The sequence below is a fragment of the Taudactylus pleione genome, unplaced genomic scaffold, assembly GCF_031769625.1.
Source record: "Taudactylus pleione unplaced genomic scaffold, aTauple2 ptg000212l, whole genome shotgun sequence".
Taxonomy (NCBI): domain Eukaryota; kingdom Metazoa; phylum Chordata; class Amphibia; order Anura; family Myobatrachidae; genus Taudactylus; species Taudactylus pleione.
Window position 1 is genome coordinate 2420597 of NW_028284614.1, and position 14605 is coordinate 2435201.

The following is a 14605-nucleotide window of genomic DNA, read 5'->3' on the forward strand; positions in this document are numbered from 1 at the left end:
CATTGTGTTTCTTCGTTTTTTTAAATTTTGGATCCCTATTTTCATCTATTTTAGCTTTTGATTAATTTCGGACCCAAAGACCTTTTGTTTTCGACTCTTATATATTTGCTCTTGGTAAGTCCATTTTTTATCTTGTATTTGCGAACTAATTAGCGCATTTTTACTACTTACTATTGTGACTTGTATTTGCGAACTAATTAGCGCATTTTTACTACTTACTATTGTGACTTGTATTTGCGAACTAATTAGCGCATTTTTACTACTTACTATTGTGACTTGTATTTGTGAACTAATTAGCGCATTTTTACTACTTACTATTGTGACTTGTATTTGCGAACTAATTAGCGCTTTTTAAAATGCTTATTAATCATTTTTATATTTTTGAGGTTGCCCTTTCGCTTTTTGTGCAAACATTTCAACCCATTTTGATGTACTGTGTGCAATGTCGTTTTGCACTTTTGCCAAATGTGTGTTTCGCATATTTTAAGTTTGGTCTAGCACAAAATTTAGAAACAAAAATGCACAGAGTGAAATTTGTAAAATAATTTTTGTGATTAATTTCAGTTTGGACGTATCATGACAATACCCCGGCATGTAAGCAGCAATGGATGGTATCATCAAGCTAAGTTGTTTTGAAATTTCTTTTGGGGTGGGTCCAAAGCCTTACATTCCAATCTTGCCATTTCAGGTTGATCTAGGGCGGATTGTTCTGGCCATGCTCCCGGAAGCCGACCAACCTCAATCTCGTCCCAGGCGTAGGCATCATAGGCGTGCAAGGCCCCAGATATTTCGAACACGTGTCACCCTTTTTGGAATGCCCGATGATGAGGTTTTAAGATGCTACCGTCTTCCTCCCAAAATCATCATAGACACTCTCTCATTAATAGAGAGTGATCTTGAGCGGCAAATTGACAGTCCTACAGCAATACCACCACTTACGCAATTTATGGCGGTGTTACATTTCTGTGCCTCAGGATCGTTTCAAACAACGGTGGGAATAGTGGCGGGCATCTCACAATCCTCCTTTTCCCGGATCCTGAGGGCAGTGATGGAGGCACTTTTCAAGCACCTCCATCATTTTATTCAAATGCCTTTGGATATGGGTGCCCTTAGTGTGGCCAAGGCCAATTTTTACCAAATAGCTGGCTTCCCACACATCATAGGGGTTGTGGATGGTACTCACATACCACTTCAGCCTCCAGCATGGCTGGAGGCCATATTTCGAAACAGGAAACACTATCACTCCCTGAATGTAATGGTGGTATGTGATGCCTCCCTCCAGATCCTGTCCCTGAATGCAAAATTACCAGGAAGTGCACATGACTCCTTCGTCATCCGGCAATCAGGGATATGGCACAAATTAAACAACCTACAAGCTGGTGATGCGTGGCTTCTGGGTAAGTGGAGACCTTTAGTACATAACAATGTTAAGCTTGATACACAGTGATCCTGATGTTGTCTATTCTTTTTCACAGGAGACAGTGGATACCCTTGCATGCCCTGGCTGCTCACTCCTTACTTGGCTCCCACACCAGGTCCACAAAGTGAGTTTAATACCGCACTTACAGCCACCAGGCAAGTGGTGGAGCGCTGTATCGGCCTTTTAAAAGGCCGATTCAGATGCCTCCACCGCTCTGGTGGCGAGCTCATGTATTTGCCGGATATGGTTTCGAAAATTGTGGTCCTGTGTGGGATATTTCACATAACATCGCCATAAGGAGTGGTGTTCCAATGCAGCCAGAGGATGCCTTACCTGAGGATGGCCCCCCCGAGGTTGGTCGGAGGTCAGTATGTGGGGGGGCCATACGCGATGATGTGGTGGCCCGATATTTTAGGTAATTATTGATCAAACAACAGTGTGTATACCCAATGTGTTCCGTTTTTTTAACGTTCATCTTTTTTTATATTAATTCTTGCACCATCTTCTGTTTGTTTGCATAATCTTTGGCACTCCCACGATGACTAATTCCTGCTACCCTTCCAAAACCTTTCTGTGGAAACTTCGGGAATATATTCTGACACCAATATTGCAACGCCATATTTTTGAAATCATGTGGACATGGACCTTCGTCAACCAGTTCTTGATTTGTTGTGTGTTTGTTTAGTTTTTTTGGTATGTGGAGTTTTTCTGATTATCACTGTGTGTTTTGTTTGTGAGTGACCACTTTGGATTTTGATTTCTGTTGTGAATAAATATTTGGAGAGTGTAATTTGTTTCCTTTTTGGGCACGTTAGAAGCAAGTGTAAACAAACTCCCAAACGTTAATTTTACCTAAGGGGTAACCCAGTAATGAAGCAAGTGGAGCTAAAATGTAATATGTTTTCGGGGTACTAACCAACACAACAAGGAATCGTGTACAATCAGTTGCCTTCGTAAGATTGTCCTGAGCAGTTTGGCCACCAAATAGGAACCTGAAAAATGGTGTAAACTATCATGTTGACCACCACAAAAAAGGAAAATGACATTGGTACTGGGAGGTGTTTCTTGTGCCTGTTTGCATTCGAAATACAACACACAATCTGTAGTGAGTTTCTGGGGCAAACCTTGCTTTAAGAGTCTACTTATGTCAGTGTAAAGAATCTTGGATTTACTCCAAACGCATGAGACAGAGCTTGATTTTAAACAGATTTATTAAGAAACAATTTGTAAAAAAAATAAAAAAAACACTAATTCCTAATGAGGACCAACAGATGCTCAAGGCCCTGCATTAGCCCGGTGACCTGCTCCCGCATACGGCCCACACAATTCAGAATCTCTTCCCGACGCCTCTGTTCCTCTGTGGGTGACACAAGTTTGGGGATTGATAAATCGATAATGAAGCAACATTGTAAAAAAACAAAAAACAAGCAAACACAAACAAACACAAACACAAGCTTGTGGGCCAAAAAAAAATTACACGGATAAAACCCAGAACCCCAAAATGTCGTATGCCAAAAATACAAGGGCCCTAAAAAAAGGCACACAGGTGTGATATGTGTATGCTGACATCAGCAGGAACAGGTACAGACAACCCCCAAAAATACCCTAAGGCGAAAAAAAGTTATTGATTACATACAAACAGTTTGTGGTGTCCAAAATAAACTTTAAAAACATACCGTTCTCCAAAACGAGAGAGCCAGAAGCCACTCCCTGGACCACCTCGGAGGTGGCTAAATTCCCCAACCCGAGGGGCAGGGTGTTTTCTTGATCCTGGGAGGGGGTATTTGGAGGAGGGACGGATGGAGGAGAGGGGGAATTGGGCTGGAGGGGAAGTAGTACAGAAATATCGGCCACAGGGTCTGGGGAGGAGGGGGGAATAGAGGAATTGGGGGTTGGAGAGAGGGGCCGGGACCGGCGTCTTGTGTGGCGATGCCGCCGTAGTGTTTGCTGTGCCCCTAAAAAATTACCAAAAAATTGTTGTTAGTTTCAACAGGAAACCAAAAAAAAAAAAAAAATAGGACAGACATAAAAACATGCACATGCAGATATGACTACAATGACTCAATAGGACAGACATGAAAACATGCACATGCAGATATGACTACAATGACTCAATAGGACAGACATGAAAACATGCACATGCAGATATGACTACAATGACTCAATAGGACAGACATGAAAACATGCACATGCAGATATGACTACAATGACTCAATAGGACAGCCATGAAAACATGCACATGCAGATATGACTACAATGACTCAATAGGACAGACATGAAAACATGCACATGCAGATATGACTACAATGACTCAATAGGACAGACATGAAAACATGCACACGCAGTTAGGGCCCACAAGAAAAACTTGAAAACCACAGTCCAGAACACTTACTTTCCGCAATCTGCATGCGAAAGCATGCCAGCAAGCGGGGCGTCCGCCGGTGCAGGTCCGACCACCTGCGCTCCAGCTGGCCAATATGTCGGCGTGAGCCGAAGGAGCGCAGGCGTCGACGTACCTCCGCATATGCGGAGCGCTTGCGCCTATTGGAGATGGGTGGAGGCTGACTGGTGATCCTCCTGTCCATCACCTCCGTCAGCACCAGCAGTTCGCGCCTGGTGAATGCGGCGGATCTCATGATGGCAATGGTGTTTTTTTGACAAAATATTTTTAATAAAGCACCCAAAAAAAATTTGATTGGCTAATGTATTTGTGAAATTAACAGGACCAATTCTATTGGTTAGTGTATGAGTCATGTGTTCGACAGGGCCAGAAATCTCTTGAGAGTTATGATAGGCTTGATGCAGTGACATGCGTAAGCTAATTTAAATAAAGAAATGAACCACAGAAAAATTGTGGGGAGACAAACAAATAGAACAATTGTTTAATTGGGGCTAACATGTCTTTGGAACAATAAAAGCGAAGGTTTCAGCTGTACGTATTCTGCGAGCAAATACAAACACGGACAAGATTAAAGTTTATTGCATTGTGTTGAAAAAAAAAATAAAATTAAGCTAATTGATATATTGATTGGCATGATACGATTGAGGGAGGTAGGCCGAAAAAACGAGCAGGTAATCGGAATCTGACAGTCCCACTTCCGGTTTGTACTTGTGCGTGCGTTCCCTTCAAGCCATTTCGGGGATGTACGCTCGCTATTTGGCACGCTCGTTAGTCAGAGGAGGGGTCGCCTGAGTTTGGGGCGGATTTTTAGCTGCGTAGGAAAAAACGAGCGAGTGCTTGAATTTAAATATTTTTTTACGTACGGCGAACGTGCGTACGCCCACTTGCGAGTGGGTCTGAATCAGGGCCATAGTACAGTAAACTGTTTGTATAGTGCAGGTCTATTTAATGTCTAATGTAAGTTTAATGATACATTAGTGGTTGCTCTCTCCCAACCGTGAGTTTATAGTTTGTGCTTCTGAGCCTGACGCACTGACAGCCGCAACAGGCCCGGGTGAAGGGGGCATGGCCTAATCATGGGAGGCGTGGCCATGTCCTCTTAAGGGAATTTTTTTTTGCAGTGCCCGGCACATAGCCAGTAGGGGGTGCAATCAGTGTGCTTACTCCCCCCACAGACATAGGAGATTGCTGTGGCTGCTGTACCGCAAGCAGTCTCGCAGTGCAGCTGCTGTGGTGTAATAGGGGGGGGCGGCACCGGGCCCCTCCATCAAGCCCGGGCCTGGGTAGTTAGTACCCGCTCCCCCCTCTCTTGGCGCCTCTGCCTGATTCACTACGGATCACAATATTGCGTATGCACACAGTTCAGCTGCGATAGCATGCTAATCCATGCACACTCAGCACAACATGAGGACGTCAACCTTACCTTACACACATCCCTAATGCTTAGCAGAATAGCGAAACCATAGGTACAATGGAGTACCATCGCAGCCTCACGCACACTTGCACAAGCTCTGACCTTACTCAGAAACTGCTAACTTCCATGCATGCCATGAGGCCTCACACCGCATATGGGATCACAGTGGATAATTTATGCACGCCCCCAGCAACGGCGTGCAAACACACTGGCACATCTGCGTTTCCCCGCCCCCCCCGCCACCAACCGCAAACGATGCTTCCTGTCAATCACTCTGCGAGGGATCTGCGTAGCCTCTGCGGTCGCAGTCCCGATCGCATTGGCTGGTTCACGCACATGCACTGCAATGTATATGCATGCACAGAACGCAGCAGTCGACCAATTAGCAACTGCGATTCTTGCTGAATCAAGCCCCCTATTGGATGTAGCTGGATGTCCTGATGCTCTTCAGGTTTCTCTGTTTATTGCGCAGAGCGTTTGGTCTGCGGTGAAGTGAGTCTTTGAGCTTTTCATCTCGTGGATGTACACACCAGTGTTTCCTGAGGATGTCCTCTAAGGGGTTGAAGTGGTTGTTCAATTGCGGGATGAAAAAGATGTCATCTTCTAGTTCTTGCCTTTTTGATTACAGGTAAGTAGCGGTTTTCTCTCTGTTTCTGTGACTTCTCATACAGTACTCCTTGTTTACAAGCTCTAGGTCGTATGGTCTTTGTATGAATCTTTCTTTTCATTCAGGGGGCTTGTTCCTTGAAATCCTGGGTCTGGGAGCACTTTCTCCCTCCTGGCCTCCTGGAATGTCTCTGAGCCCTGGGCTGATAGAAATGGTTTCACAGTTTAACAGAGCACGAGATATCTATAACTAAATGAAAAGCGATAAGTACTGAATATACAAAGAAAATACATTTAGTCTTCAGGTGTCATTAGGAAATCTGCACAGCTTCTACTGAGGGCACTAGAAAAGCTATAGCCCCCCACCTTGTTTAGCCATAAACCCCTAGTACCGGGGGATGTCTGATCTCTTGGTGTCCCTGTGTGTTTGTGTATCCCAGATTCTATTACAGTTCCCATGTTTAGCAACATTACCTCAGCATTCCTATATATGGTGAAGGGCAATTATAACAGCTAATGTAGATTACATAGGAAGAATACAGCAATCTAGCGCAGATTGCTTATCACATCACTGTTGTTATCCCAATAACTATGTCACAGATCAGTTCTGAAGGCACCATTACCCTTCAGCCCTGATCTGTCCCGCTGTCCCCCTACACTAGTATGGGGACCTAAATTCATGGAGCTTGACTGCAGGGGCATTTGCCATCTTCAAATGGCATTGCTCCAGCACCCCTGCTCCTTCCCTAATTCAAGGAGTTCTGGGTTGCGAATAGGGATCCCTCCACCCCTGTGTGGCTCCTTCCACCAGATGCTGAGGCTTTGTGTACCTGCGTGACGCCCAGTTCACTCAGGCACACTAGCACTGCCCAGTCAGACTCGGCAGTGCTAAGCTTCACTGCTATGAAAGTAGCAGTGAGAGGGATCGTGGAGACAGACGATTTTTGGATCAGCTGTCTCCGCATCGGTGCAATGTTAACTTGCTCCGGGGAACTTGCATCTACCACCAGGCCCGCCAAGAGCTGCGGTGGGCCCGGGTAACAGGGGGCATGGACTAATTGTAGGAGGCGTGGTTACGCCCCCTTCGGGAAAAAATGCATATATTTTCAGTGCCGCAAAGCGGCGCTGCGTGCTGGCGAGGGGGGCGCTCTGAGCCCCCTCAGCCTGGCGCAAAGCCATGGGGGGTGCGATCAGTGTGTTCGCTCCCCCACACAGGCATAGGCGACGCTGTGTGCTGGGCTGCTGTGAAGAAGAGGGGGGCGGCGTCGGACTTGAGCCCCCGCCGGGCCCCTCAGGAAGCCAGGGCCCGGGTAATCTGTACCCGCTCCTCCCCCCTCTCGGCGCCCCTGTCTACCACTGCTACTCGCAGCGAGTTGTATACTTCATTATTGGGGGCCACCCTAGAAAATGAAAGCAGGAATATTGTTATGTGGATCTATTCTTATCTGTTTAGATTTTTTTCTCCTGTTAAACGCATCACTCAGATAACACTAACAGAAGCTGATGTAAATGCTGTAATACTATAACCGACTCTTTCCCCAGACAACAGTAGCTGAACTTAGGGGTTCCAGACCCGAATCATCCGCACCGAACGTGGAGTCACTCAGCAAAATTAAAAATGATAATCGATGAAGGAAATGCTGTATTATTTTACCTACAACATTTTTAATGCACGTACAATAAAACAAAAATTAAAAGGCAAAACCACTTCAATTCAATTTTGCTGTTTAGTCTACTAATCGCTCAGCACAGATGCCCGGGTACTGAAAGTGCTGGGAGATGAAAGCACGGACGGTTCCTGTGAACACAAACTCCTCTGCAAACACTCACTCACTCAGCTCACGCTGCCTTTAAAATGTCAAATTAACTTGTTAAGATCAGACTGGAAATCCCCCAGAGGAAATCATAAAAAGAGACATCACTTCGGCAGACAGGGGAGGATTAATCTTCAAAAATGATAACAGCCATTTTATCACTTGCCAAAATAGTTCGGGTGAGGCCCCGTGCACGCGGCTAGTCTCAGTTTAATATATTTCTGTTACTGTTTTCATGTTACTGACAGATCTGCATTAGGGAACTAACTACTGGGGGGGGTAAATTTACTAAAGTGAGAGTTTTTGGAAGTGAGTTTTAGAAGAGATGTTTCCCATAGCAACCAAGCAGGTTCTAGCTATTATCTTCTAGAAGGTGCTAGTTAAATGTTAAGTAGAATCTGATTGGTTGCTATGGGCAACATCTCTTCTAAAACTCACTTCTAAAAACTCTCAATTTATTACATTTACCCCCTGTTGTTTTATGTTAGGTAAGGAGCAAGCGATTGCACTTTTTGGGCTCTGGCTATCAGCTCCCTGCTACTTTCCTGGAACGCCCAATGAAAATCATCACTGTCCCTGCGTCAAATTTGTCCTGCTTCTCCGAGCGCTATCCATTTGGGATGCATGCGCAGACATAATACAACGTCCGCTTGCGTGTGACATCGACGCCACCCCATGCACCTCTGAATCCAGCCCTGACGTTTGACATTAATTTGTGTTCATCTTCAAATGGGGCAGGTGGCAGGTGAAGGGGGAGTGGCACCTTGAAGCAGGTTATTCTGTCCGCTCCCACATTTTGTGGCATTGGCGAGTAGGGCTACCACGATGATGCGAGTTGCAGCAAAGTGCGTTATCAAGCACCCGGACACCCACTTCCCAGGATCCGGAGGCTGCTCTACTCTCCAAGGAGTGTGGGAGGACTCCACAAGGAGCAATGTAAAATAAATGGCATACAAATGGCAGAATGGATTTTGTAGGTACAAATAGAGACTTTGGGCTGATTGCAGCTGCGATGACGCACACAGGTCTGCTGCGATATTATGCTAATGACTGCAATCGCAGAGCCATTACAGAGACGCCCAAAGCCAGCATAGAGACGCCCACTACCGCTTTCACACATCCGTAATACCTTGCAATCCTGCGTATACATCCGGAACATCGAGTAACATCGGAGCCTCACACACAATTACAGCAGGTCTGACCTTACTCAGATTTTGCTAACCTCGTCGCACGCAGTGAGCACTCATGCTGCGTATGCCATTGCAGTGGCTAATTTATGCACGCCCATGCAACAGCGTTCAAACGGACTGGCACGTCTGTGTTTCTCCGACCACTACGCCATCATCACCCGCAAACGCTGACCTCCCGTCCTTACATCTGCGATGGCTTTGTATCTACATGAGTAATCTCAGTGCAATTGTAATGCTAACTTGCGCATGCGCACTTCGGTGCATACGCATGTGCAGTACGCAAAAATCGCCCATCTGCGTGCGCTATCGCGATAGCGATCCATGCTGAATTTGGGCCAGTGTACGGCAAATTCAGACGGATCCCTTGCAGCTAGCTAGGGTAAGTGTAAGTGCCAATGATAATGATGATAGCTGCTCCAGAGAACAGGGCAGCGGGACGATACATGCGTTAGGAATAATATGTATGATTCAGTCCTGATTCAGCGGCGGATACAAATGCAATTGCAATCGCCTGCGGATCGCAGTTGCTAAAATATGCTAATACCTGCCAAAGCACAGCCGACACAAAGACGCCCACTGCCGCCTTCTCATATCCGTCCAGTGTCGCTCTTGTGCGTCGATGGTACCGATGTTTACGCATATCGGCCACTCACGCAGCATTCACAACAAGTCTGACCAGCCACAGCCACTGCAAGTCTCCTCTCATGCAGAGAGCTCCCATGCTGCATAGGCAATCAAAGTGGCTGATTTATGCACGCCCAGGAAACGGCGTTCAAATGGACATGCCTGCGTTTTTATGACCACCACCCGTCATCACCCACAAACGTTGACAGCCTGTCACTCACATTGTGATGGATTCATGTGAGCGTCCGTAATCGCAATGCGATTGCTACACATGCGCAGTGCGGCTTATACGCAAGCGCAATGGCAAACAATCACTCGATCTGCGCTCCGTAATCGCCATTGCGTCCGATGATGAATCAGACCCATAGTCTTTAGTCCACCTCTATTCAAGTACTAATTGCGCCAACAATTGACCCAACTCTAGTAGCCTTAGTGGGTAAAAGGATATTGCTATTTCATCCCATAGGCTGGATGCATCAATAGCAAAAATGCGGTCAAACCTCCGAAAATGGCATGGCTCTGGAAAGCGAATCTTCTATAGATAACGGTGCCCAATAGAAGCCTATGGGCTTCCCACTGCAGATTTCCCCGAGAGGGATCCAATAGAGTCCCATGGTCCCCCGTACTTGGTATACAATCGGGAAACCGGCTGCCTTAATACCAACAGCCAGCTTCCCGACTGTCATATCCCGGCGAGGGTGAAATGCCGGGCGTCTATATCTAGACACCTGTCATTTCTCCGACGCCGGTAGACAGGCACCCCGCATCCCGATCGAAGGGATGCCGGGTGCTGCGAGCAGACAGCCGCGGGGGGGGGGTTAGGTTTAGGGCACCCGGGGGGGACTTAGGGTTAGGCACCCCCCCGGGAGGGTTAGGCTAGGGGGAGGGAGGGTTAGGGTTAGGCACCCCCGGGGGGGGACTTAGGGTTAGGCACCCCCCCTGGGGGACTTAGGTTTAGGCAGCGGGAAAGGGGGGGGTTAGGGTTAGGCACTTGAGGGGGAGGTTAGGGTTAGGCGCCCCTAGGCAGGGTTAGGGTTAGGGGGTTAGGTTAGTTTATACTTACCTTAGCGACGATCCGGATTTTCCAGCGCTGTTGGGCTTCCGCTGCCGGGAACTCTGCTTTTGTCGGACAGGTGCTGCGGGAATTTCATACCAATTCCCCGTACTTAGGGCCTGATTCACTACGGATCGCAACTGTGATTGCAATAACAATTGTGCACGCAGTTCAACTGCTGTGATATGCTAATCCTTCCTAATACATTGCGATCTCTATGCCCTCACAGCACTGCACAGGGACACCCACTTTTCCTTACACACATCCGTAACACTTAGCAGAATAGCGAAACCATGGGTACTCTCAGGGGCGCTGAGAGGGGGGGGAGCGGGTACAGATTACCCTGGCCCGGGCATTCTGAGGGGCCCGGCGGGGGCCCGGGTCTGGCGCCACCCCCCCCTCACAGCAGCCCATCACACAGTCTCCTATGCCTGTGCGGGGGGAGCGATCACACTGATCGCGCCCCCCCTGGCTTTGCGCCGGGCTGAGGGGGCTCAGAGCGCCCCCCCTCCCCAGCCCGCAGCGCTGCAAATATTATTTTTTTTCCTCTCGGCAAGGGGGCATGGCCACGCCTCCCGCTATTAGGCCACGCCCCCTATTACCGGGGCCCGCCACGGCTCTTGGCGGGCCTGGGTACACTCAAGTACCATCGCAGCCTCACGCACAAGCTCTGACCTTACTCAGAAATTGCTAACAGCCACGCATGCTATGAGACCTCAGGCTGTTGCAGTGCATAATTTATGCACGCCCCTGAATCGGCACTGGCACCCCTGCGTTCGGCTGACCACCATGGAACCACCCAGAAATGGCACTTCCTGTCAATCCCCCTGCGATGGGTCTGCGTAGCCTCTGCGATAGCAGTCCCCAATGCAGTGGCCCACTTCGCGCATGCGTATGCATGCCCCGAACGCAACAATTGGCTGATTGCGTGTGCATTAGCTACTGCGATCCAAGCTGAATTAGGCCCTGTGATGTTATACTGAGATCGCAATGCATTTGCATATCACCACTGATATTAGCAACTGCGTTGCGTGTGCATTATCAAAATAGCGATCCATGCTGAATCAGGCTCTATAAACACCCAGACTGATCAGATGAACAGAGGGCCTGATTCAGAGCCAGACTCTCTGACAGAGCGCTCGCTCTGAATCAGGGCCGTCCTTCTTGTTTTTCAGAGCGGCCTCCTGGCCGCTCGCGTAGCTGTGTGTGACCACCCACAGCTATAGCGAGCAGCCAGGAAGATGGTCACAATGGTCAAGACCATCGCAACCATAGGGTCTCATTGCCGCAAGCCCTAGAGTGCTTTCGGCTCTACCAGAGCTGAAAGCACTCCCACTAACATCACTTGTGATGTCAGTGGGGCCGGCCCCAGATGGTAGGCGTTCCCATGGGAACGCCTCCATCTGGGCAGCCATGCCCCCGGCCCGCCCGTCAAAGGGGGCGTGCTGTCACTCAACATCGACAGCACGCCCCCTTTGGTACGAGACCCGGGGCTACGGTTTGCCTGTCGCTATCCGAGTCCCGCGCGTGTGCACAACGGAGCCGGCTCCGTCGTGCGCATGCACACTGGGCCACCATCGACCCGCTTGCGAGCGCATAGCACTCGCGAGCGGGTCTGAATCAGGCCCAGAGTTCTTCAGTTGGAGTACTCTCTAGCTAGGTGATCACTGTCCTATTACATACATGTATTTGTAATCTACACCAGGCAAAGTTAGCACCCTCCACATTAATAGCTTCAGCTCTAGCAATTATATATCTCAGTCTTTGCGATACAACTGTCTTCAGCACTTAGCAGTAATTATGTCTCAGTCCTTAGTGCACTATTATTTAGCTCTCAGCATTATATCACTCTATATGTATCTCTTTCCAAGTATATCAAATTCAGGGCCTGATTCAGAGGTGGACGAAATGCCGATGTTTGTGCCATTGGCCGATATTTGTACTACGCAGGCGTCTGGGTCGCATGGCACAAGCGTCCTGATGGCTTAGAGACGGCGGTTGCAGTGAGGATTCAGGATGAAGATTGACAGTCAGGGACCATTTGTGGGAAGTAACAGGGGAGGGGGGGTGGTGACTCAAAAGCAGGCGTGTCGCAACCGTTTTTGTGGGCGTGTCGCAGCCAGTGACTGCGTCCCTGTACACGGCCCCGGAATCTTACTACAAACAGACACTCAATTTCAAATGTGCAACCGGTGGTGCATCTTTGTATGCAAATGGCGGATTTGAGACACCGCTAGTGGGAATCTCAATACAAATTCCTGCGGGCTGCAACACTTGCAGATTTTCTCATAAGTGCTATGTGCAAAGACGCAGCGGCAGCGGGATTTGCGTCCACCTTTGAATCAGGCCCTCAGTCTCTTGGTAAATATACTGTGTATATTGATAGCGGACTGTAGCTTCCCGTATAACAGGGTCATCTCCCTTCTTAGCTCAATACAATGTCAGCCAATATGGATCCTCTGCGGTCCCTGGCTCTGCCACGCTGTCTGCACACTGTCTCTCTCGCGCTCTGCTGGAACTCTGCTTCGGTGCCCAGCGCTCCACTCAGTATTTACTCAGTGGCCCTGTGACTCCACTTCAATGATGTCGCTAGCCCAGTCTCTGCACTCAGACCTGCAGCACCTCATTCCCCCGGTATTACATGGTCCAAAGGCCTCTATAGGAAACCATGGGTATTACAAATTCACAGTTTATTACATTCCCCTCAATGGGGCGTATTCAATTAGTGGCAATAATAATCAGATAGACTGAAACAAGCTATACATTTTCACAATCTCAGGGTAAGTGAAAAAAACTTATCAAAATCCCTATTTTTGGCTAAAAATGTGAGGATTTCTTTCAGAACCTTTGGACACCCCCCCCTCCCTAATGATAAACTACCCCAAAAGTTGTTTGTAATTTGCGTAATGTGGTCCAAAATGACCTGTCAAGTTTTGGGTGAAAAAAAACATGGAAAATGGGTTTAACATATTGGGTCTAGTATTTTGGGGTGCTGTATGGATGCAACATTGCACGTGGCTTCAGCAGGTGTTTGTTGTTTTTTTTTTTATTTAAAGTGCGCTTTTACGGCACCTAGTTTAACGTATCCCCAATTTACATGCAGTAATTTCCCGGAAAAAATAGCTTTCTATAGTTTTTCAAAATTTTTTCATATATATGCAAATTACAAGCAAACCGACACAATTTAAGTACCTTAAATACTTTTATTACAGACAATAAAACACTTCTAAATTGCTTTCCTATGCACATTAGCCTTTTTTGGGGGTACAGACTCAATTTCCAGTCATGTCCTGACTTTTTCGCTTTTTTTTAGAGGATAAATTATCGCACCTACCCGTTTTCGCCTGTTTTTTGTCAAAAAACGGGAGCGCGCATGCCGAAATCGGTAAAAATATTGCTCAAAAATTGCCGAAAACGTCTGATATTATCACTGCTGATTGAATACGGCTCAATATGTCAGATCGGGTAGCAGCCACGATCTCGACACATTCATGTGAATAATAAGCAAACATGATCTGAGCTGTAGCTGCCTAGTATACAAATATTTGTAACAATCTTTATTTATCTATTCTATTATTATTGCAGTTTATTTTTTATATTTTTATTGAAATAGTTAATGGTGTGATGATAATACGGTAATTATTTAAATAATATTATATTCATTATATTTTGTTCTAGTATTCCGAACCAGCTCATCTCTACTTTAAAATGCCTAACTTTTGTCCTGCCTGCCCTGCCATTGTCTGAACCTGGTGTTGCATCTCTATCCTGGCTGATGCAGTAACTGTGTCCCAGCTGCAGTACACAGAGGGTCTAATTCCCGATGTTTATGTACACCTCCGATGTTTGTAGGTTGCTCATGCGCAATGTGTCGCTGAAAGAGGCTGCGTCCAATGACATCGCACCGCTCACAAGGAGGCCGTGGTCAGAGAAAATTGGCCACAAACTGCTTAAACTCTGCATTCTTGCCAAATGTCTGTGTAATGATGTCACTGTACAGCGATCTCCCCAGCACTCTAATGTGATAGGGGTGAGTCATCTCCCACAATGCAGCATTTTGTGCTTCTTCACCAAATGGGAAA

General features: G+C 47.3%; 1 long non-coding RNA gene across 1 annotated transcript; it reads right to left on the reverse strand.

Moving 5' to 3' along the window:
- Positions 1-2711: 2711 nt before the first annotated feature.
- On the reverse strand, positions 2712-6010 carry LOC148517686 (uncharacterized). The gene is made up of 3 exons (XR_015879261.1): positions 5766-6010; positions 3097-3375; positions 2712-2777 (listed from the first exon to the last, which is right to left on the reverse strand). It is a non-coding gene; the product is annotated as an uncharacterized LOC148517686 (long non-coding RNA).
- Positions 6011-14605: the final 8595 nt, after the last annotated feature.